The 23,862-nt window shown below is 40.7% G+C and overlaps 1 protein-coding gene across 2 annotated transcripts in view; it reads left to right on the plus strand.

The window, feature by feature from the left end:
* Positions 1 to 23,862, plus strand: part of LOC149227903 (uncharacterized) — a 193,104-nt gene that overhangs the window by 51,507 nt on the left and 117,735 nt on the right. For both annotated transcript variants that reach the window (XM_089377955.1, XM_089377956.1), the window contains exon 2: positions 10,347 to 10,469. The gene's annotated coding sequence lies outside the window, so the exon portion shown is untranslated. The remainder of the gene's footprint in view (positions 1 to 10,346; positions 10,470 to 23,862) is intronic.

Here is a 23,862-nt window from a genome sequence, read left to right on the forward strand (position 1 = left end):
GCCGAAACTTTTGGTGGTGGAATGAAGTCAATCCGACTGTCGGTTTGTGAGATATGGTCTGCCCTAGTTTGATAATGAAGCCGCTAATGATGATGCTACTGATCTAGGGTTTGCTACTGCTGATATGAATCAGATTTATTGTACTATTTCTCTCTGCTGAATTATTGAAGATAAAAGAAGCTTTGATCAAAGGGTTTCCCCACACATTGTGGGGTTTGTCCCTGGCTAGCCACCACATCTTGTGTCTCTTGTATTGGCTTGTTTTCTGTCGATCGTTTAATGTTCTATCTGCACTTTACTTTATGTACATGTGATTGCTAATCGGTGGAATATAATAAGAAAAAGAAGTAAACTGTTATAAGCATAGAACATACCATAACTTAACATGGTATCAGAGCTGAGGTGAAGACAAAGCCCGAGCAAGAGCAAGAGCAATCATTGAAGAGAAGATTGGCAAGGCTATCTTAAAAGAACTATGGGGTCCTCAACACTCTTTCCTGCCGAAGACAAGCTCCGTGAGAAAGCTGACTATCACGGATGAAAGATGTCTAACCCTTGAAGATCAAGGAGTGCTGGACCATGTAAGAGGCAATATTGTTGAGCCTTCATCAAATGCATCTGCTGCTGCCTGGAACAAATGGAAAAATGGAGAAGTCAAAACAAAGAAGATCATCCGGGACTCTATCGACAAGCGCTTGGTGGCCTACATGTCTGATCTAGACACCTCCAAGGAAATCTACGATAGACTGGATTACCATCTGAATGGTATGTGTTCAGGACTACTCTTCTGAACTATAATGTAATTCCTGGTTTCGAGGAATTAATGGCTAGATGCATTCAAGAAGAAACAAGGGAATAAGTGTAAGAAATGCCCATGCCTAAAGGTCCTCTGCTGCCTTTTCTTTTCATGCAAAGAAAAGAAATAATTCCGGGACTAAATCAAAAGGAAAGGCTAGACCTAAGGCTAGAAGAAAATGACGATGTTAGATTTGCGATAAAGCAAGTCACTATGCAAGGGAGTGCCCTGATAGAAAGGACTCACTCTAGGACGATGATCAAGATCCCTCTGATGGCAATCAAAGGAATGACAAATTCAACAGCAAAGGTAAGAGGAGAGCTGAGAATCAAGGAAGAGGACAAGCATTCAAGAAGGCCAGAAATTCCAGGATGTATTAAATGCACCTGACCTAAAAAAGAACCTAGTGTCCATCTCGGGAACGAAAGACAAAGGCTACAAGGTAACCTTCAGCGACGGCAAGGTATGTATATGGAAAAATAATGTTAAAGATGCCTTTACTCTTGGGTTTAGTGTTGATTCATTATATCAGGTCGATGGAAGTCTGCTAGGTGTCATGTCTTATGACACATATCTTCAGTCCGAACTTTGGCATCGGAGGTTTGCCCACCTTCATTATAAAGCTATACTCGGTGTAAGACAAATGGTGATAGGGATGCTCGAATTCTGAATAGAGAATGAAGGTGTATGTCCAGGATGTGCTGAAGGAAAGCTCAAAAGGGGACCATTCCCCTCAAGCCAAAGCAAGACCTCTGATATATTACAATTGGTTCACTCAGGCATACCTGAGGTTGGCATTAAGAGGGAGACTACTACACCACATACTCCTGGGCAGAATGGTGTGGTGGGAAGGAAGAACCGCACGATGATGGAAGCTGTCTGGGCCATGCTACATGATCAAAGACTTCTGATGTTTCTATGGGCTGAAACTACAATCACCGTCGTATATGTACAAAATTGATGCCCTCATCAAGCATTGAGTTCCAAGACTCCTGAAGAAAAATTCACCGGTAAGAAACTTGATGTTTCTCATTTTAAAATTTTTGGAAGCCCTGTATACTTTCATGTGCCGAAAGGGAAAAGAAATAAATTGGGAGCATCTGGAAAGAAGGGAATTTTCGTGGGCTATGGTGAAAATACTAAAGGCTATGGAATCTATGTAGCCTGTCAAAGGGAAGTCATAATTAGTCATGATGTCACCTTTGACGAAGATATGGCTCTCAGCAAGGTGATCAATCTTCCGACTTTGAGGAGCTCTCAAGAAGCCGACACCAGGGAACCGAAAGAAAAGGATGATGAATCAATGCCTGATGTAGAAGAACCCATGGATCCGATCGATCCTCCTCCATATGAGCCTTCCTCTTCTAGGAAGAGGCCTTCATGGCTTAAGGGGTTACTTGATGATGCTGAAGGACATGCTGCACCCCGAGGAACTTTTCGTGAAAGTAAGAAACCCATAGGTATCAAGGATACCTAACCATCATGAGCACGATCATACAAAATGAGCCTTCGTCATTCTCAGATGCCGTCAAGCATCAAGTATGGAAGGATGCTATGACCGAAGAATATGAGTCTATCATAAAGAATGATGTTTGGGAAGTAGTTCCCAGACCCCAGGACAAGACTGTTGTTACTTCCAAATGGCTTTACAAGATAAAGCATGCAGCAGATGGAAGCACGGAAAAGTATTAAGGCTCGTTTTGTTGCTCGAGGTTTCTCCCAAAAGGAAGGTATAGACTATGATGAGATATTTGCACCTGTTGCCAGATATACGACCATCCGCTCGATCATAGCCCTTGCCGCTTCACAAGGATGGAACCTACATCAGATGGATGTCAAGACTGCGTTCTTGCATGGCTCGATCAAAGAAGAGGTCTACGTGGAGCAACCCGAAGGATTTGAGATTTATTATCGAAAATCTCATGTATGCAAGTTGAAGAAAGCTCTCTATGGGCTAAAGCAAGCTCCCCGAGCATGGTATGAGAGGATCGATAGCTACTTGATGAAGCTGGGATTCACTAGGAGTGAAGCCGATCCTAACCTTTACTTTAAGGTTGAAGATGACAAGCCTATCATACTGGTGTTGCATGTGGATGACCTCTTTCTACAGGTGCAAACCCTCTCATTCACAAATGTAAGAGGGAGATGGCTTCTGAATTTGAAATGAAAGACCTAGGACTGATGCACTACTTCCTAGGACTTGAAGTATGGCAGAAGCCAAGGGAAATTTTCCTATCTCAAGGGAAATATGTGGTAAAGATATTGGAAAGATTTGGTATGATGGACTGCAAGCCTGTGACTACCTCGAGGATCTTAACTTTTAGAAGTTATATGGTAGTGATGTCGGACCAGATTTGGGAAATGCCTATGAGTTTCATAAACTCATTCGCATTGATGTTCTTGGTGAACCTCCGTCCGAACATATTTTTTTCAGTTAGCATTGTGAGCTCATATTTGGTTGAGCCTCACTGAATTGATGCCAGGAATCTTCTGAGATGTCTTCAGGACACAATCTCTCATGGATTTAAGATACACTGCCGGAGATGTGAGACTACTTGGATATACTGATGTTGATTGGGCAGGCAGTGTGGTGGACTGTAAGAGCACTTCCGGGTGCTGTTTCACCTTGGGATCTGCTTTGATATCCTGGATGAGCAGGAAGCAGAAGTTGGTGGCTTTGAGCATCGCCGAAGCAAGATATATTGTTGCTAGCATAACCTCGTGTGAGGTAGTCTGGTTGTGAAAGCTCTTCAGAGAGCTGTTTGGATTTACATTGGATACCACTGTGATTCTTTATAACAACCAGAGGTGGGATTCGTTTATTGAGGAATCCTGTATTCGTCGATTGCTCCAACAGATAGACATCATCTTGGATGTGGTAAGTTGATGAGCAAGGAGGCTCCATCGCATTAAGATGATGTACAGGTTGATACACCTTGTCAAAGCCCCGAGGAAAGATCTAATCTGTGATTTTCCCAAACGACTTGGAGTCGGTAAGAAACCCTTGTACAAGGGTCCTGCATGTTGCATACATTGAGCTCTGGGAGCTCTGAGGGCTTGCGGTTATTACTGGAGCAACATACGACCATAGGGTGACTCACCCTCCCCTGGTGGTGCACACTGGAACAAGATGATTCGCTCTCTTGTGGGACAAGATGATTCGCTCTCTTGTGGAATAGGATGATTCGCTCTCCTGTGTAGCAGGATGATTAGTTCTCTTGTGAGGCCTGGATTGATGTGTTCTCCATGGCGATTGTAGCAGGATTGATGTGTTCTCCTGTGAGGCCTGGATTGATGTGTTCTCCATGGCGGCCTGGATTGATGTGTTCTCCATGGCAATTGTAGCAGGATTGATGTGTTCTCCTGTGAGGCCTGGATTGATGTGTTCTCCATGGCAATTGTAGCAGGATTGGTGTGTTCTCCTGTGAGGACAGGATTGATTAGTTCTCCTGTCGAGGCATCCTACCCATGCAGTCTGGGATTCATGGGAAGTACCTCTCATCTGATCAATGAGCAGGGAAATGAAGTTAGGGACCATAGTAGTACCGATGGACGCATCGTTGTAACTACCGTACTCCCTACGCTAGGATGACCTCCATTGATCTGGGATCAATGATATTGGTCTGGGACCAGTGGTAGGAGTTGTACCATACTATGACGCTGACTTCGGGTCGGTTGAGACTGGTCTGGGATCAGTGGTACATACTCTGAGACTGACTTTGAGTCAGTGGAGGATGATATTGGTCTAGGACCATTGGAGTTGTACTCACTATGACGCTGACTTTGGGTTGGTTGAGACTGGTCTGGGACCAGTGGTACATACTCTGAGACTGACTTTGAGTCAGTATGATACATCCTCGATCATTTCTTCTCCTTCATAATTCGGACAAAAGCAGAGTAGAACAGAACAATGCAAGAGCAGAGCAGAACAGAACAAAACAGTACAGATTAGTGCAGGGCAGAACAAGACAAAGCAGGACAGGCAAAATAGAGCAGAGCAGGGCAAGGGTCAGGCTGTACAAGGCAGTGCATTTGATGGATGAATAGTAACGACCGATAGACAGATTGCAGATGAAGTTCTCCATGGTTGAGAGGGAGTGTTAAAATTGGCAACCAGGGCAAAACTTCATGTGGGTCATCTTATTCATGGCTAATAATATTTTTATTAGATTCCTCTCGTCGAGAGGTGTAGGATTGATATAAAGATCATCCAATTCCGATAAGTATTCATGGAGATATGAATTTATTTTGATTATGGAATTATTATCAAGCCGACCTACAACTCATGTAGGCTCAGAAGCCCAACAGTCGCATCTATTCACCCACCAACGTTGTGTATAAATATAAGAGGACTTTTCCTCATTTGGACTCACTCATCTCATCACATCTCTCTCTCTCTACTGCGCAAATATGAGTCTCTTCTCTACTGCGCTGAAATGGGTCTCTCTCTCTCACACATGTGAAGCCAGAAGCTGTTGAATTTGAAGCTGCAACTGCAGAAGTAAAGATTGACTTGCGTGGCCTAGAAGATCTCCTCTTTGGAACTGCGCTATAGGTTCATCTGAACCTCCTTTGAAAGCCGCAACTTTTGGTGGTGGAATGAAGTCAATCCGACGAACGGTTTGCAAGATATCGACTGCCCTAGTTTGAAGCCGAAAACCGCTGAAACTGAAGCTGCAACTGCAGAAGTAAAGATTGACTTGCGTGGCCTAGAAGATCTCCTCTTTGGAACTGCGCTGTAGGTTCATCTGAACCTCCTTTGAAAGCCGCAACTTTTGGTGGTGGAATGAAGTCAATCCGACGAACGGTTTGCAAGATATCGACTGCCCTAGTTTGAAGCCGGAAACTGCTGAAACTGAAGCTGCAACTGCAGAAGTAAAGATTGACTTGCGTGGTCTAGAAGATCTCCTCTTTGGAACTGCGCTGTAGGTTCATCTGAACCTCCTTTGAAAGCCGCAACTTTTGGTGGTGGAATGAAGTCAATCCGACGAACGGTTTGCAAGATATCGACTGCCCTAGTTTGAAGGCGTAAACTGCTGAAACTGAAGCTGCAACTGCAGAAGTAAATATTGACTTGCGTGGCCTAGAAGATCTCTTCATCTGAACTGCGCTGTAGGTTCATCTGAACCTCCTCTGGAAGCCGAAACTTTTGGTGGTGGAATGAAGTCAATCCGACTGTCGGTTTGTGAGATATGGTCTACCCTAGTTTGATAATGAAGCCGCTAATGCTGATGCTACTGATCTAGGGTTTGCTACTGCTGATATGAATCAGATTTATTGTACTATTTCTCTTTGCTGAATTATTGAAGATAAAAGAAGATTTGATCAAAGGGTTTCCCCACACATTGTGGGGTTTGTCCCTGGCTAGCCACCACATCTTGTGTCTCTTGTCTTGGCTTGTTTTCTGTTGATCGTTTAATGTTCTATCTGCACTTTACTTTATGTACATGTGATTGCTAATCGGTGGAATATAATAAGAAAAGGAAGTAAACTGTTATAAGCATAGAACATACCATAACTTAACAACCTACAACGCAGTTCTAAAGAGGAGATCTTCTAGGCCACGTAGGTCAATCTTTGGATCTGCAGTTGCAGCTTCAGGTTCAACAACTTCCGGCTTCACGTGTGTGAGAGAGAGACCCATTTCTGCGTAGTAGAGAGGGAGAGATGTGATGAGAAGAGTGAGTGCAAATGAGGAAAAGTCCTCTTATATTTTACACCACGTTGGTGTTTGAATAGATGCGACTGTTGGGCTTCTGAGCCTACATGAGTTGTAGGTCGGCTTGATAATAATTCCATAATCAAATTAAATTCATATCTCTATGAATACTTATTGGAATCAGATGATCTTTATGTCAATCCTACACCTCTCGACGAGAGGAATCTAATAAAAATATTATCAGCCATGAATAAGATGACCCACATGAAGTTTTGCCCTGGTTGCCAATTTTAACAACAACCATCAATAACAACCAGCATCCTCTCTGTCTTTGACATTCATGGCTTTTAAGCCAAATCGACACTGTTGATTTGTTTTCCCTCTCGGGCTCTTTGTCTTCTTGCCACAGTCCGCTCAAATCCCTTCTCTGAGCATTAGCAATCATTGCTAAATGCCCTTAGGGATGAATGCCATCTATACCACAATGGACGGGAACTATCGGCGCTTGAAATCCTTAGAAACAATCGTTCTTTATTTACTCAGTTTACACAGAGAACACTGTAAAACACGGGAAAATCCACAAAAAACACTGTTCCGGACTTCAAATTTTCATAACTGTGCCTTATTATTCCTATTGGGTCCGCCGTTAAGTCGCCATCGCATGTCGCAAGGGCCTGTCCCTTTGTATTTTTAGAAATACATTAAAAATATGGGAAAATATCGCAAAATTGGCTTAATGCGGACTTGAAATAATATTCATTTGTATTTCGGAACCCTTTCGGGTCCGGTTTCATCGCATTGCGCACTTCCCTTCATATTTCGTTTATTAAACGAAATATGGAAAATACATAGAAAATGTTCGTTTGGCGAATTTCAAAATATATGGAATGCCGTTTATAACTCTATCGGGTCCGGCCATCACATCGCGCATATCTATATATATATATATATATATCGTCCCGCTCCATTGTATAGCTCCGATTGCGATTTGTCGATTGCGACAATCGCACCATCGCATTGGCTCGAGACCTTTGCCTTGGGTATACACTGCCTACCTCCGATCTGATCATCGGAGGTCACTGATTGAGGGTGCCTTCCGCCCGACTTTAAGTCCTCCTCTTGGCCTCATGCGATGCGATTTTCCCTTATAAGGGTCTTTTGCCCATTTTTAAAGGATTTTTGCCTCTTTCCCAAAGAACAAAGGGGAACTTCTTTTTGTGATAACTTCTTCATCTGAAGTCCGTTTTTGCCCATTTAAGTTGTGTTGGATTCAGAATGAAGGGATCTCTGCAATGAGACTATTTTTGAGAGCAACCTGCAACTTTCATTTTCCTCTGATTTACAAAGGATTTGTGCCATTTGGCACCTTTTACCTCTTATATGAAGTCTTTTAGACTTAGAGGTTTATCCAGGATCCATTTTTGGATCACCACCGAAGAAAACCCAAAGATCCCTGGGAATTTTTTTCTTTGAAGTAGCTTGAAAATTTGCCAACCTAACAACTCTCTCAGACTCCAATAAGCTCGACAAATCTGCAAAAAATCTTCCTTAGAACAACCCTGCAAAAAACTCTCTGAATTCTCCTCACTGAACTCGGCCCAAAAAATTGCAAGAGACTTGAATGAATAGTGTGAGTGAAATAGAGGGGGTGGGGTGTTTAAATAGCTTTTGGGGAGGGGGGGCTAGAGTATGTTAGAAATTAGGGAAAGAAATAAAATAAAATAAAAAAAATAAAAACGATTTTTTTAAAGCCCAAGCCGTGTGACCGCGGGCTTTGTGGACCGGTCGAACCGGCCTCCACACCGAAATTGACTGGTTAGGTACTGAACCGGTCTGTTCCAGTTCAGACCGGTTTTGGCCCCAAACTGGTCAGAATGGCTGGTTCCGTGGGTTCCGATAACATTGGGTATGAGAAAGATACAAGGGCTGACCTTCAACAAGTTTACTAGACCATGGAATTAGCCTCAAGATGAGAGGTTACCCTAGGCTGAGAGGAGGTTGTGGATGGATTTCTAGCTCATGAAGGAGGTCTACTAGGCTATAAGAGCATTTGTTCGAGATCCACGAGTTTCTAGAGTTACTTCCATGAAATATGGGATCTTGAATTCATTGTCTGGAAAAACATTAGAATGAGAGGTTACTCTTTGTTGTGTTTACTGTTAAATGAAGTTAGAGGAGGAAGGGTTCTGCCATATTTAGTTGGTGCACTAAATTTGGTGGAGGGACCCACAAGTGGGGCCAATGCGCAATTTACCTTTTTCTATTTGTTTACCTTTTTCTCTTTTTCTTTTTAAATTTTCCTATAGTAAAAAACAAATAGAAAAAGGTAAACTGTGCCTTGGCACCACTTGTGGGCCCCTCCACAATCTTAGCGTCCAAGGAGATCTAATCATAGCCATTCGTGGCAATGGTGGGACCAAGTCGAATTCTAAGAAGGAAAAAGGACGCAGAACTTGGTCATTATACACAAAACCTCTTGGTGTTCAATGCAGTGAGAGAGTGAAGAGTTCAGCTTAGTGCTAGGGTTTTAGATCAGCATGAAAGAGGCAGAGAGAAGGACAATTCAGACAGAATCACTTTCAGCCATTCAAATACCTCTCCAGGGGCCCAGATAATTGTGTAGAGGAGGCCACACAGGCAGTGTGAGTCCGTACCTTTGTGCAGAAAAGAGGCAGAGCGTGTTTGCAGTGTACAGACCACTGAGTAAAGAGTTTGCAGAGATAAAACAGTAAGTTTTCCCTCTTGAATGTAATCTTTTCCTTGAGCAGATTTTGCTGAACTGAACAGTAAAACACCAAGATTGCAGGTTTTCCCCAGATTGGGGTTTCCTGGGTAAATTTATTGTGTACTGTTTTTATGGTGTGCTTGTCTTCATCCTATTCATTTTTTTTTTCCGATGCATGCAATTTAGAAAACTCAGCATATTTGTGTGTTAAAAGTTAAAGTTCAAATTTTTCGTTCTTTGCTTGGTTAAAATTCACAGATTAGTTAGCTGGGTTTTAAGAATCTAACATTTACCAGGGTGTGTATGGTTAATTGGATCATGGAAACCATTGAACTTGGAAACCTCTCTACCATTCAACTTGGAAACCTCTTTATATTACATCTCTTGTGCACTTTCTTTGGTGTATTTCTTCAGCACCAAAGAACCCCGAATCTCAAAATCTGGAGCATTCCAGACTACATCAACCAGACTCAACAGACCTCTAAAATTAAGCACAACCTGCAAAGCTACGTTGCAATCCAGTGCAGCTCCCAGAAGAATACTCTATGCATAATTGCCCAAAGCCCCTCTGACACATCTACACCCAATAAATTTCACTTAACCAAAGGGTGAGCTCTTTCACTGTCAGGTTTTCCCTGAAGATTTCCCAGAAGATAATTATCGAGGATCCTTTCCCATCTGAACTAGCCGGAATAAACATGGCCAAAATACCCTACCTTCCACCTTCCTAATAACTTGGTCTTACACATTGCTAATGAGTCATGGCATAGTCAGGATTTGATAATGGGTTGAGGTTCTTTATGCAGTGGTTTTGTGTTTTGACAATTGTGACAAATTGTGGTTTATTTATGCCTTTGATTGCTTATAGGAGTCAGAAATCTGTTACATAGTATATGATTGTCTAATGGATTATGTTACAAATTGACGATGTAACTTAAACTAACTCCCAAGAACATTGCAATCTTGTTTTGAATTTAAATGGTAGTTTCAGTTTCATATTCGCTTCTAAAAATTTGATGAATTTTTATTGCTCAGTATAATTTTTTTGTTTAACTCAAATATGCAAAGGAATGCCATCCTTTATACGAAGGAATAGAAAATTTTGACAATATCTTGATTTTTTTTTATTCTGAATAAATCTCTTTGGCACATTTGTATTTATGCAGTTAGCTGTTCTAGCAACATACACAGGGGATGCACTGCGTGCAATATATCATTATTGTCGTAGCCTTGCTGTTGACGCACCATTTATAACAGCCCGGGAAAACATTATTCTTTTGCTTGAGAAGGTAGGTATGGAATTCTTTGGTTGTTACTGTCATAAGAGTGTTTTTATATGCAACATCAATCTATATGAACAAAGTCTATGCTGTCAAAATAGTTTAGTAAAGCCTTGAAATAATATGGGATTACAAATTTTATCTTATTACCTTTCTTATCTATCTCTCTGAGTACTGGTGAGGTCTTACTTGCTTATCTATCTATGTACTGGTGAGGTCAACAAAAATGTTGTTTTATTTATTACCTTTGAACTACAGTTAGCAAGGTGCTCACATGATTTCTCAAACAAATGTTTGAGGATATGCAAGTGTCAGTTATGTAAAATATCAGAAAAATGAAAATTTTTAGAAGGGATGGGAAGTCCAATGAAAAAACACTGAGAAAGTTGACCATTGGAAGTTAGAGATTCAGATTCCTGCTACAAAGATTCAAGATATAAAGGCAGTTTTTTTGTTTGTTATTTTATAATTCCATTCCAATGTAATAACTTGTTATGAATTCATGACTGGTGCTTTATATTTATCACTTATGAATTGTTCTATTGCTCTAAAGCATATAACATACCATTGTTATCTAAAATTAACATCTCCTCTATTTCTAGGGTGAGATCTAATTTCCTTTAAAATAAAATAACAATATTTCATTAATTCCTTAGATATAGCCTAAGAAAACTAAATCTAGCTCTCTTAAAATTAAGTAATCTAACACAACATAAAAATAAGGTGGTCAAGCTACATGTATCAATGTTGTAGGAATTGTCAATCCCCCAACATACACACACTGGACCCCGAAACCATGATGGAAGCATCCCTAGAGTTGTGCTTTGAAAAAATGAAACTGTGTTTCGGGCTCAATTTGCACGATTCCTGCAAATTTAGAACCACCACGTGCCCAACCGTTCTCCCATGTGCCAATTGTGCTCTTGTCATGTTTCCTTGATGCTCCCTAGGTGCTCCTTGGATGCTCCCTAAACGCTTCCTAATGATAATGCTAAATTCTTAAATTTTTAACATTACCATGAATTGACTTAGGATGTTTGAGTGTGCTTCTGACCTCATTGGATTTCATATGGTGAAAGTAGAATTTTGAATCCCACTTAAAACCCAGCAGAATTAACGATTTTTATCATTTCAGGATCAACGGAATTGTGATATTTCATTATATTCTATCACGTATGAGGGTATTTGATTGGCATTTAATCAAGAACACCAAGGCATATATGTACCCTAATGTTGGTGGTGTTGATTGTTGAACTCCTTTGTCATGGCCTTAGCAAAAATATACCCTTCACCCAAACCAAAATCATTGAACATGCATGTTAAGCTTTTTCTACCATATTTTAAGGCTTGAATTAGACAGCTTGATCAAAATTGGGTGGTGTTGATTGATGTCCCTAGAGAATCGAGGTAGAAAAAAAGGCTAGACACGAGAGGAAGAATGAAGGGTGATACTAGTGATGAGGATCTCAATATAAGTGATGGTGGAACATTGTTTGTCAAGGAGTGGTGGAACATACATGGCAGTGCTACCCCACAACTACAATATTTGGCAACATGGGTGCTTTCACAATTGGTGAACACTTCTTCTGTAGAGAGGTGTTTAGCAACTAGCTCAATTTATTATTTTGGACCTTTGGGTCTTTATATTTTGGTGTGTAGATGGCATATTTTGTAAACATAACTATTTGGTCATGCTATTGTTGACAATTGCGAGATAACCCATTTCATTCAATATGTTAATGACCTACTTTCTGTTATATGACTTAAATTTTTTTGTATGTTTGCTTGTATTTGATACAATCTAGATTCTAGATGGTTGATGCTGTGAAATTTTCTGAATCTACACATCAAAAATCCTACTGCAATCACTGGTTTATCATCTCCTACTTGTTATTATGTTCAACAAGTTATTTAATTTATAAACAGTGATGAAACACACTATTGCAAACTACATTGACATACAAATCATAAACTGAAAATATATGAGACAAACACACAAGGGACACTCAAGCCTCCTCTTATACTTTTCCTGTTGATGAATCAATGACCGAGATTAAGTCCCTAATCAATGGCTAAGATTAAAACAGATTTGATCCTCGTCTCTTAGAAGCTTCTCATCCATATTTTTATTAATACCAATTAATATTTTTATTTTCCTAAGTTTAGACTTAAGAACCCCATTAAAAATATTAATTATTTTAATAACTCAAAATCTGGGTGGAATTTCTCCAAATGATTTCTGGGTCTTGGAGATCTTATGTATTCTAGCCCCTCTACAAAATTTCGGAGCTAGAGCACATCCGATGCTACCCAAAATAAACACTCTCTCTTAGCGAGGAATGTGCTCTAGCAATACGTCCTGTTAGAAGCATCACATTGATCCACGACATCGGTCCTTTGTGTTGCTGATGCTTGGCTTGCTGCCCTTCATCCATTGCACTGTTGCAACCTGTACTGCTGCCCATGACACTTCCACTGTCACTGCTACATATGTACTGCAACTCCCTCTCAATATGTTGCATCATGCTGCCCATAGCACTGCCATTGCTAATAGCTGCATTGCAACTCAGTTGCTGTGAAGTAAGCAATTGAAAAGGTCACCCAAAAGCTGACATATTGGTCAGTCTGGATACCCCGTGATGCTGAAGCTACCTTTGCTACTAATCTATGTTGACCTTCTGATGCTACTACAGTGTTGTTATATCTGCTCTGTGCCCCCCGCACTGCTGCAAGACTCCACTACGCTGCTTCAGACTTTGGCACTCTAGCTTTGCCACTTTCGCTTCATCATCCCTCGCACCAATTGACTCTCGCCATTTTTCTATTGTCATTAAGGGCTCCTGTAGCCGTATGTGATCCAAGAGTTTGGGCACCTCAAGGATCCTGCCCCTTCGTGTAGTCCTCCCGACTACAGCTCTATGTCGCCCCACCTCTTCTCCAGAGGTGCATGAGCACTCATGGCACAATCCTCATCATCATCCTCCTTGTCAGCTTTCACTGGAGCAACCTTCGAGTTAGACTTCTCTTCCTTGCCCTTCTTCCGAGGGCACTGAGTGGCGAAATGTCCCAGTTCCCCACACCTGAAGCATCTGACTTTGGTTATGTCTTTCTTTTTCCTCTTCTGCTGCCCTAGCTATCTCGCTGATGCGAGAGCTACATCCTCCTCTTCCTCCTTCTTGACTCTGACTCCTTTGCCGCTACTTCCTGCCTTGGTTAACCGCCTGATCTCTTCCTGTCGAAGAGCTGCCCACATCTCCTCCCAACTGGGGAGAGAAGCCCTGCCCAAGATGCTCTGGACAAAGGTCTCCCAGTCTTTAGTGATTGCATTCAGGGCAGTCTTGACCATGAACTCAGGATCTGGTGTAGACCCCACAGAAGTCAGCTGGTCTCGAATCCCTTGCAACCTAAGAAGGAAGGGATCGATTTCTTCTCCCTTCTGCATCTGATACTGTCTCAGCTGGTTCTCAAGCAACATATTCCGTTGGATGGAAGTTCCCTCATACAAGGTGGTCAAGGCCTCCCACATTTCCCTTGTTATTTTCTTTTCAGCAATATGTGGGATCACATGATCCTTGACTCTGTCCAGGATCATGCGCTTTGCCTTTGCTTGAGCCTCCTCATATTACTTGAGAGGATCAGCATCGACCGGTACAACCACCACTTTCAAGGCATAATCCTTGATGCGATTCTTGTCCAAAACTGCCAGGATCCTGGCCTTCTAGATGACAAAGTTGGATGCTCCATCCAATCTGTCTTGATCCCTCAGTCCATTGACTACCATCTTTGCTCAAACAAGTGTAGAACAAGTTCTCTTCTCCCTCTCTTACTGCTGCCCCAACAAGACTCGGATCTGGATTTCTTTGGCACTAGAAATCCTTTAAGGAACAAGTTCTTTCTAGACTCCCTGAGTCTGATTTCCTTCACGGATATCTTCCTGCCAAATGTCAAATCACTCCTCTCCAATCCTCCTTTGCTGCTGCTCAACAACCTCGATCTAGATTTCTTTGGTAAGAAATCTGCTAAGGTAGTGACTCCCTCTACCTCGGCTTTGTCTCCTCATACACTATCCTGCACCAACTACGACAACATCCCACTAGCACCACAGATCGAATCTGCACTACTTCTCTTGCCCCGACAACTGACTGACCTGAGCTTCTCAAGCTCTGCGCTGGCCTAGAGAGCTGACGCAGTCACTGCGTGAGCTCCTCTCGGGTACTGCGTCACCCTCCACTAGCTCAGAATGCTGACACAGGCACTGCATGGGCCTCTGCATCACTCCTTCAGTTGCTCCTCTAGCTCTGAAACAACGCTGTCACTTGGGACAACTGCTTCTCTGCAGCAGTTTCGCTGGATCTCCCGGATGATGGCTTTAGTGTCCTATGATCTGCAATGCTCTGATACCATGTGAAAATTTCTGAATCTACATATCGGAAATCCTACTACAATCACTGGTTTATCATCTCCTACTTGCTATTACGTTCAACAAGTTATTTAATTTATAAACAGTGATGAAAAACCCTACCACAGACTACACTGACATACAGATCATAAACTGAAAATAGATGAGACAAACACACAAGGGACACCGTTATTTTTGGACAACACGTCCCCGGAAAAACCCGATGCGGGAAAACCAGTGGATCAGATAGAAGGTTTGTATTATTAAGCAAGCAAAATCTGAGTACAACAGGTTGCCTCTCACACCGGCTAACCTTTCAAAGAAATATCGGCAGCAAGAAATACATACGAGGGTTTACCTTGCTCTCCAAGTCACAATTGTCCACTGAGTGGCTTGACTTTGGCAAGCACTGCGAAAATCCCAGTGCAATCACTACTTGGGCGAGCGTCTTGCCTCTAGGAGACTATGTCACCCCTTTTGCTGGATCGTTTCGCTGGAGGAAGACTGCCGTTCAGCCGTCTTGGTCTAGAACCTCGCTTCTCCGGCAAAATCTTGGACTTTTGAGGATTATCCTGCAATGCCACTGCAAGAGACCCTCTTGGCCTGCGTCAGCTCTGTGTGAGACCCTTCCTGGGTTGCGTAGGCCTCTGTGCTGCCTCTTTGCTTGGTACTCTTTAGCTCGGAACTCCTTTCCAATCCAAATCTTTGCTTCTGCCCCTCTCACTGCAACTCAGATCACATATTCGATTTTCTCAACAAACCTTGCCCCAGAAAAATCAAACTGATTGATCAACTTGGTGTATCTCCAACTGACCCTCAAGCCTCCTCTTATACTTTTCCTGTTGATGAATCAACGACTGAGATTAAGTCCCTAATCAACGGCTAAGATTAAAACCGACTTGATCCTCGTCCCTTAGAAGCTTCTCACCCATATTTTTATTAATACCCATTAATATTTTTATTTTCCTAAGTTTAGACTTAGGAACCCGATAAAAAATATTAATTATTTTAATAACTCACAATCTGTGTGGAATTTCTCCAAAAGATTTCTGGGTCTTGGAGATCTTATGTATTCTAGCCCCTCCACAAAAAGTCAGAGCTAGGGCACATCCGATGCTACCCAAAATCAACAGATGCTCGAATAATTAATCATTAATGTACTATGAATGCCATTTCTATCTTGAATTATGTACAAATATGCATGGTTTCATATATTTTACAACCAATTTGGCATTCTAGATGTATTTTTTGAATATAAGTGCCATATATCTATATCAGTGTTCAATGGGGACGTGTCACCTAGGGTGGGGAGTATGCCCCCTCGCTCCCCCATGCTCCCGGGATGGGGAAAATCTTGGGGAATTGTTCCCCACGTCTCCCTTTTGGGGAAACATAGGGAAATAGCGAGGGAAACGTTTCCCAAGTGAGGGAACACGTTTCCCTTGTAGGGTGGGCAGGAAGATGCCTAGATGCTTTTCATTGTTCTAGTTTTGCACTGTTGACTCTAGATACTGATGACTGAGTCCTTGACTCTTTTGGTATTTATTATTTAGTACTTTTTGAGAAATTTACTATTTCACTGCTCTCTATGTTTACTTTTAGTTTAGTATTCTATGACTATTTTAGACTTCAACATAATGTCATTGTCATATGATGAATTTGCTTTTAGATGTGCATTGCATAATTTCAATTGTCAAGTTATGAATTTAATTTAGATGTACCTTGCGTAATGCCAAATGATGAATTTAGATGGAACATTGCATAATATCAAATGATGGATTCATTTACTTTAAGTTGTACATTGTAGAAATGATAATTCATAGTAATCTATAATACGGAATGATGAGTTTCAATTTAGATGTACATTTCATAATTATAAAGATTTACCATTTAGTTATTGACATATTGTTGGGATTTTATTTTTTATTTTTATATATTAATTTTTTAATAATTTTATAATTTTGATGACCTCGACGTCCCCTCGTTTCCTAGAAATTTCCTTAAATTTTGGAGATGCTTATATACGTCCCTTTTGTGCATATCCCCGCTCTTGTGCTTCCCCGTCCTAGAAACTCGGTGGAAAATATATATATATATATATATATATGCTTCTGAGACCCTTTGTTTCTAAGGATTTTTGGGAAATTATGCTTATGATGCTTCACTTCTCAAAAACACACTCACTTTGTGCAACATTGACGTGTACAATGATTCGATGAGTAAATGCTCAAAAAGAGGGTCCGATCCACCCAAGAGAAGATAGATGGTCCAAAATGACAATGCCTAGCCCTCTAGAATGGTCCAAATTTGATGTAGATGGTCCATGGTCAATTCTCAAAACATGGTGAAGTATCTTCCCAAGTCACAGGGCTCCATTGTTTCTCTTTTTTTTTCTAGTGCAATGACTTCAAGAAAACTCCATCAAAGGGGCGACATCATCAGAACAACTCCAAAAATTATGTCAAATAGTGACCCAAAGACTCCAAATCATGTCCCAAAGGAAATCCATGGCCATACCTTGGGTCAAGGCACTCCATGAAGCATGGGGGATGCTTATACAAGTCAAAATTGGGGTCATACAACTAAGTGATGTCAAATATAATGAGGTCAATCTGCACTCTAGCTCACTTATTCTCCATGATACTTTAATCATCTCATGTCCACATCATTCCCCACATACCAAGAAGGTGACACCATCAATATAACCCTTATAAGTCTTCCAAAATACTCGAATTGCTGCCACACATGTTGTAGGTGCAAATCGACCCTTAAAACAAGAGTAAATCAGCTCATAAAGTTTCAAATAAGACAACAATCAATGGCGTTACACATGGCATACATAAGAGGGGTCCAAGTGTCCATAAATAGCCCCAAGTGGTCGAAAGGTGTGACCAAGCCTTGATATATGTGAAGTGCCTTGAATAGTGTGGACTGCCTTGGGAAACATGAAAGTACCCAAAAATCAGAATGCAATCAACCCATCAAGGAGGGCTACTATATGTCACTAATTTGCCTTGCTCATCAAAATACAAGTGATAATGCCAAAATTTACGAAGGGTATTGTTACCCACCATTTTGTCGGTGATATCCCTAGGAGAAATTTTCCCCCAAAATGGTCCTCAGCCGGAAGCCAATAGCCCCTTGCAGCCACCAACTATCTCGTTGTGCCATTTCTCCGCCACTTGAGCCAGCCATGTGGTCCCTCACTCGTCTGCCATGATCGTATGTTTGAAGGTGGGCCTCCTGAACCTAAATGTATGCCTTGCCATTTGGTAATTGAGTATTGCTATTTGCTTATCATGGACACTTCTGGGCATCGATTAGTGGGGAGATTTAGCGGAAAGAGTGAGTTGAATATGTGCTCTTGTCCCCTAGACCTCTTTTGGATATTAACCTTGGGCCTTAGTCCAGTGGGATCTCTTTTATTGACCCTTGGGCTTTACGGATGGTACTACATGGGAAACCCTGATTTTGGTTGCGTGGTCCTACTCCCTCATACATATATATTATTCCCCTTCCACTCATTATAACCCCATTCATCATTTCTCCCACCTGGGTCAACATTCTTCCATTGGATCTACATAGGGTTAACCTTCCCCTTTCCCTTTCCCACACCTTGGGTCGGGCGTGGAATGATGCCCTAGAGGTAGATGCAACTCAAAAGAAAAGTAAAATCATAATTGTCCACATCCAACAGGAAAATGTACCATAGAATGCAAAAGATGGTTGAGACAAACACATTTAGCATGTGAGCAAAAGCCAATACATGAGCTCTACCCCATCATCATGGCCATCACCATGGTTACTACAGGTCTTAGATGAGTCTCCTTTATCATTTAGGAACCCATGATTGTCCCAACCCCTGGTGGGCAATGAACCGTCCTTACCTTAAAGGGGGTATCTACTGCGATATCTCACACATCATGCTCTTACCCCTTGAGCCTTGAGTAGTTAATTAAAAAAACTCATAAAAGGCAAAAGGCATATAGAGAAGGGTGGAAAAATCAAGGTCGAGGTAACCTTATGTATCACAGTTGCTCCCTCCTATACATTATATACCCAAGTGTGGGCTTCCCTTGTATTAGCTACCCTTGTACCCCAACATGTGACCTAGGGATGCCCCTTGCATTCACTACTCCATTCATCTCTCCATCTCATGCCACCACCCTTTTAAAGGATGTACCTTGGACATACTATCCCCGTTAGAAGTAGAAACCACCTAATAGGATACTTGGTTAGCCCACTTGGATCTTGGAGACATTAGCACATGCCAAAAGCCATTATGGAAGGGCATGCCATTATGAAGTCCCCACTTGTTGTTCATGGTTTGTAAGATCTTTTACTCAATTTCCCTGATGACTTGTACTAGAAGGCTAGGGGAAGCATTGGATCTTATGCAGGATTGCAGGTGGTCTCCATCTTGGGTTTGGTCTCCCTATACGGGACACTAACCCTCCAGAGGGCTACATTGGCACATGTAGGGTGTGTGTTGAGAGCCATGGGCCTGCACAACAGTAGACAACACTCCATGGATCCCGAGAGATGTTTAGAGATTGCCTGAGATTCACCTATTGGATGAGGAGGATGCACTTGGTTCACTTTTGCCCAGACAATCTCATAATTGTACCATGCACTTGGCGGATGACCCAGGACTTGTAGCTGATGTGGCATCACTTACACCATCATCTGAGCCCTTACAAATGATCTATAGGCATCTTCGACTTACTTGGAGACCCATGAGGTCACTTGTGTGCCCTCACACCCATTGGGAGCACCACATGTTTATTATGTGGAGAACAAGGGGCCAACCCCTTGTCCATTACTTTTGGAAGTCCTATTCATCATTATGGCACTTATGGACTTCATTGGGCTTCTTAGAGAGCCCAACGATATGTATTATTGATCACTCGACCTCTTGAGAGATTTGTTATTTTGTTTATGAGCTAGTTTGGTGGGCTTGTCACCAAAAGTTAGTTATTTGCACATTATTGCTATTTTTAGGGGCTAATGTAAGCTCAAATAGCTGAATCAAACTCCTTAGAGGTATATAAATACAAATGATGAGAGTTAATTTCTCATCATCACTTGGTTTGGACTTGTATCTCTCTTGAGATTTTCGCTATTCCTTCTTGGTGGACGAAATTTTGGAGCATGGATGAATTTTGATGTATGGATTGTCTTTTCTTGTCTTGGAGCTTCATGATTGGCAAGTTTATTGGTGGTTGGATATATTCTCTTACATGTAAGTACAAATTTAATGCTATTATTCTTTTACTTTGTCACATGCATTTATAATGAGATTTTCGCTATACTAGGGCTAGTTGCTGCATGCATTTACTGCGAAATTGTGGAATGATGTTTCTATATAGCATATCTCTATGTATGGGCCATGTATGTTGAACGAATTCTCCTAGGGATAATTCTATGATCAAATTTATCTTGACAAACCACTTCACCTTGCAAACGAAGTATAAAAGCTTTTAAGGTCACTCTCCTTTGCCCTAAATGACAAGCGAAGTTGATCTTAGAGCCTCCTTGACCTAGAAATGAAGTCTATCTTCATATTCTCCTTGACTCTATTCTCCCCAAAGGATTAGGCACTGGTCTACCATAAGGTGATCACTCAAAGAAACATTTTTCCCCACTTCTCCTTTATTCTAGGTATAGCCACATTAGGGCTCCTAGGGCATCATTTTCTTGACACACTACCCATAAGAAAAATTCGATGTCCTGGCCTCTACTGTGCTGGTGTGTCTCCTAGGCCTCCTCCAAATTTGAGGAAATTTCGATGGTAGGGTTGTGAGATATCCCAAGCGTTAGCCTTGAGAGTGGTTTTTTCCCTAAGCTTCCTTAGGCTAGTTCCTCATAGGGATCATTTTTCACCTGCAACTAAAAATCAATTCTTTGGTCCCCTTCTCCTCCTTGTTTAGGTCAAGTCTATCATTCGTTTGTAAACTCCTTCTTCTTGACCTAACTTGGATCCACTTGGTCTCATACCTTTGAAAAGTCAACTCTTCAAAAACCACTTGGGAAACCAAGTTCAACAAGGATTTTAGGATTTTGGAAGCTCTTTTACAATTCACACTCCTTAAACCTAGCCCTTAAATCCTTGTCCCCTTCTCTTAGAAAGCTTTGTACCTTGCTTAAATAACAAGCAAGTCCCATTCTTGAGCCTACCTAAGAAAGGGTCCCTGAGATCACTTCACACCCATCTTAGTTGATCTATCCTTTATAAGTGATTCTCTATATATTGGGTCTCCTCCCATCGGTGAAAGCCCGTAAAGAGTAGGAAGCTTTAGCTGTGGTGACAATGGGCTATAACTTCATTGTTGGTCTTGACCTAGCAAGTACCCCTCTAGGACCCCCTGCTAGTTTGAGCGGTAACATGTACCTCTATTAGAAGGAGGCATAACAAGACTAACCTTGAATAGGAGAACTTTTGGTGGAGCGTAGAAGATCAACACAAATTGATCTAGTTTAATGCAATCTTGTAAAATAAAAAGAGAGTTTTCATTGAGAGCTAAAAACCAAAGGTGGAAGAAAATGAGAAAAGCTTAAAAGTCATGTAAGATAAAAAGCTCAAGGTGACATGGATGGCTCATATTTTATTCATTTATGTATTTCTTTACTATTCTTGGTAATTTGTTTCAGACGTTTCTTTGATATTCTCATTGGATTAGCTTTTACAATTTCCTCAGTGGTAGCTTTAGACTAACCATTGAAATGGACAACCACAGCATGTTGGACTGAAGGTTCCGTGGAAATGGAATTTCTATTGTTGATTACCCACCCTTAGTTGAAGTTCCCATTGGTATCCCATTTCCTTATTTTCTATCCGAGCTTTCTAACTCCCTTTGTGTTGAAGTAGATATCTTCAAAAACTTCGGATCCAAGGCATGTTACACCTCATATTCTATGAGTTTCCTACTTTGTAACTATCATCACATTGATGGAGACTTGTTGTTGGTTCCTTGGAACTCTTTAGCTTGGGGGAGTTTCACTTGCCCTTAGATAATTATGCTTGCTCCTTGGTGGTATTCTCACATGTGCTTGCCTTGTTGATGGCCCATTGGTTGCTCTTGTGGATGGTTGTGGAGGATGGTATTTCATTATGATGTGGTTTGGTATATATGCTTGTCTTTGATATTGATGTTGGTTCTAGGCCTCCAAGGGGTTAGATGATAGTGTTAGTGTTGATGAGAGTAGTTGAGGTAGGTACTTTTTCATAGGTCTAAGTGTCTAGATGTTATGAACAAAGTTCATATACACAACAAAATACTTAGAATATTTGACATATGTAAATATCCGTTATAGGACAAGTAGTATATTTATATAGAAATGTACAAAATGTATGAGGTGATTATAATGAGGGTCTGCTTATATACCTACGCAGGTGCCCTTTTATGAACGATCATGTCTTTAGGGACACACCTCTTCATTAATTAATTATTACTTAATTAGCTATTATTATGATTATTATTTATTTATTGCTATTTATATTATTTTTATATAAATTATATTCATAACATTTCCTTCCTCTTTAGAAAGCTTTCCCCTCAAATTTTATTGCTGACAAAGTGTGTCATCTGTTTCCATTAGCATCTTTTGGAATTTTTCTAGTTGTCATCTTTGTTGATACAAGTTGATAGGATCCTCTGAGTGATAAACAAAATTGTCGAATTGAGAAGGGATTTAACCATCCTAAATCGATTTTCTGTTAATCTTGTGGTTACTGGATACTTTGTGTAAATTTTTATCACAAGACTGAATGGCATTATTAGTCTTCGGAACATAAGTTTGTTGTTTCTATTCTGAGTGATACATATATGCAAACTGATGGAGTTAACTGCTCTTGTAATTCAAATGTTGATAAGGATTTTTTGTAGTTTGATTTTCCCTTATCATGCATGTGGCAATTATCGTAATTTACTTCAAATACTTATGTTGTTTAGTTGGCTACAAAATCTTCATTTGGAATTTTCTTCGTATGAACTACAACATCGAAATATGTTTTTACTTTAATGGGCTTGTCATCTTTTTGAGTTTTGATATTCACTGGATCAATATTTGTTCCTTTTTCTTCAACTTGAATTTCTATAGTTGAAGATTTCGATGCCTCCTCCTCAATAAGATGTTGTACTTTGTTTTCCAACGACTTCTTGTCCTTCTTAAGCTTCTCAATTTATGTCAGTAATTTTTCACTACGGTCCTTAAGCCAAGGAACTTCTTCATTTTTGTTAGCGGTTATTTTTTCAACTTCCCTTTGCATATTTTGTATCATTTTTTTTACTTTATTGAAAAATTACTTTTGAGATATCTTGTATGTCTTATGGGGTGGTTGAATCTGGCTTCAATGTATCATCCAGTAGCATTATTTTTTTCTTTTTGTAGGAAAATGTCAAAAACTTCTTTTTCGTATTTAGGATGAAGGACCCTAAGGCCTTGTGATTCCAATTTCCATCTAGGGTGAACCCATAATTATATCACTATTGTCACTGTTGACCACTAGAGTTGCATTTGAAGATTTATCAAAGACTCCATGCCGAAAGTACACTAAAGCATTCTGATGCCATAAAATCAATCAGAATGCTAGACTTCATCAGGGCTTTTAAGCCCCTTCTTCTTCTCATCATTTTGTTTTTCAAATTCTGTAGCCTTGCGGGGATATTGTAAAGATGATGCTAGTATGATTTAAAAAAGAGTAATGCAACATGTCTAGGTAGTTTAGAACTTTACTAGCAAGCGAGTTCACTCTAGGGAGTTTTTTCCTAAGTCAATTATTTGTGTTTTTAAACACTGAATAATTAGTTGAGTTTTTCTCCAAGATATGCTCCAAAGCTGGAGTGCGGCTTGATGGTAGAGTCTTAGGTGAGTCCCAGTGTCTAGAGTCAATGTGTATTACCATACTAGATCATCTCTAAAGTTTCATGAATTTTGGTTCAGTCTAGGTGTCATTTTTTAATTAGTAAAATTTTCTCGCAAGATAAGATTTTTAATAAAATT

The sequence above is a fragment of the Pinus tabuliformis genome, chromosome J (assembly GCF_031772625.1).
Source record: "Pinus tabuliformis cultivar Carrire ecotype Pingquan chromosome J, CPIR1, whole genome shotgun sequence".
Classification (NCBI taxonomy): domain Eukaryota; kingdom Viridiplantae; phylum Streptophyta; class Pinopsida; order Pinales; family Pinaceae; genus Pinus; species Pinus tabuliformis.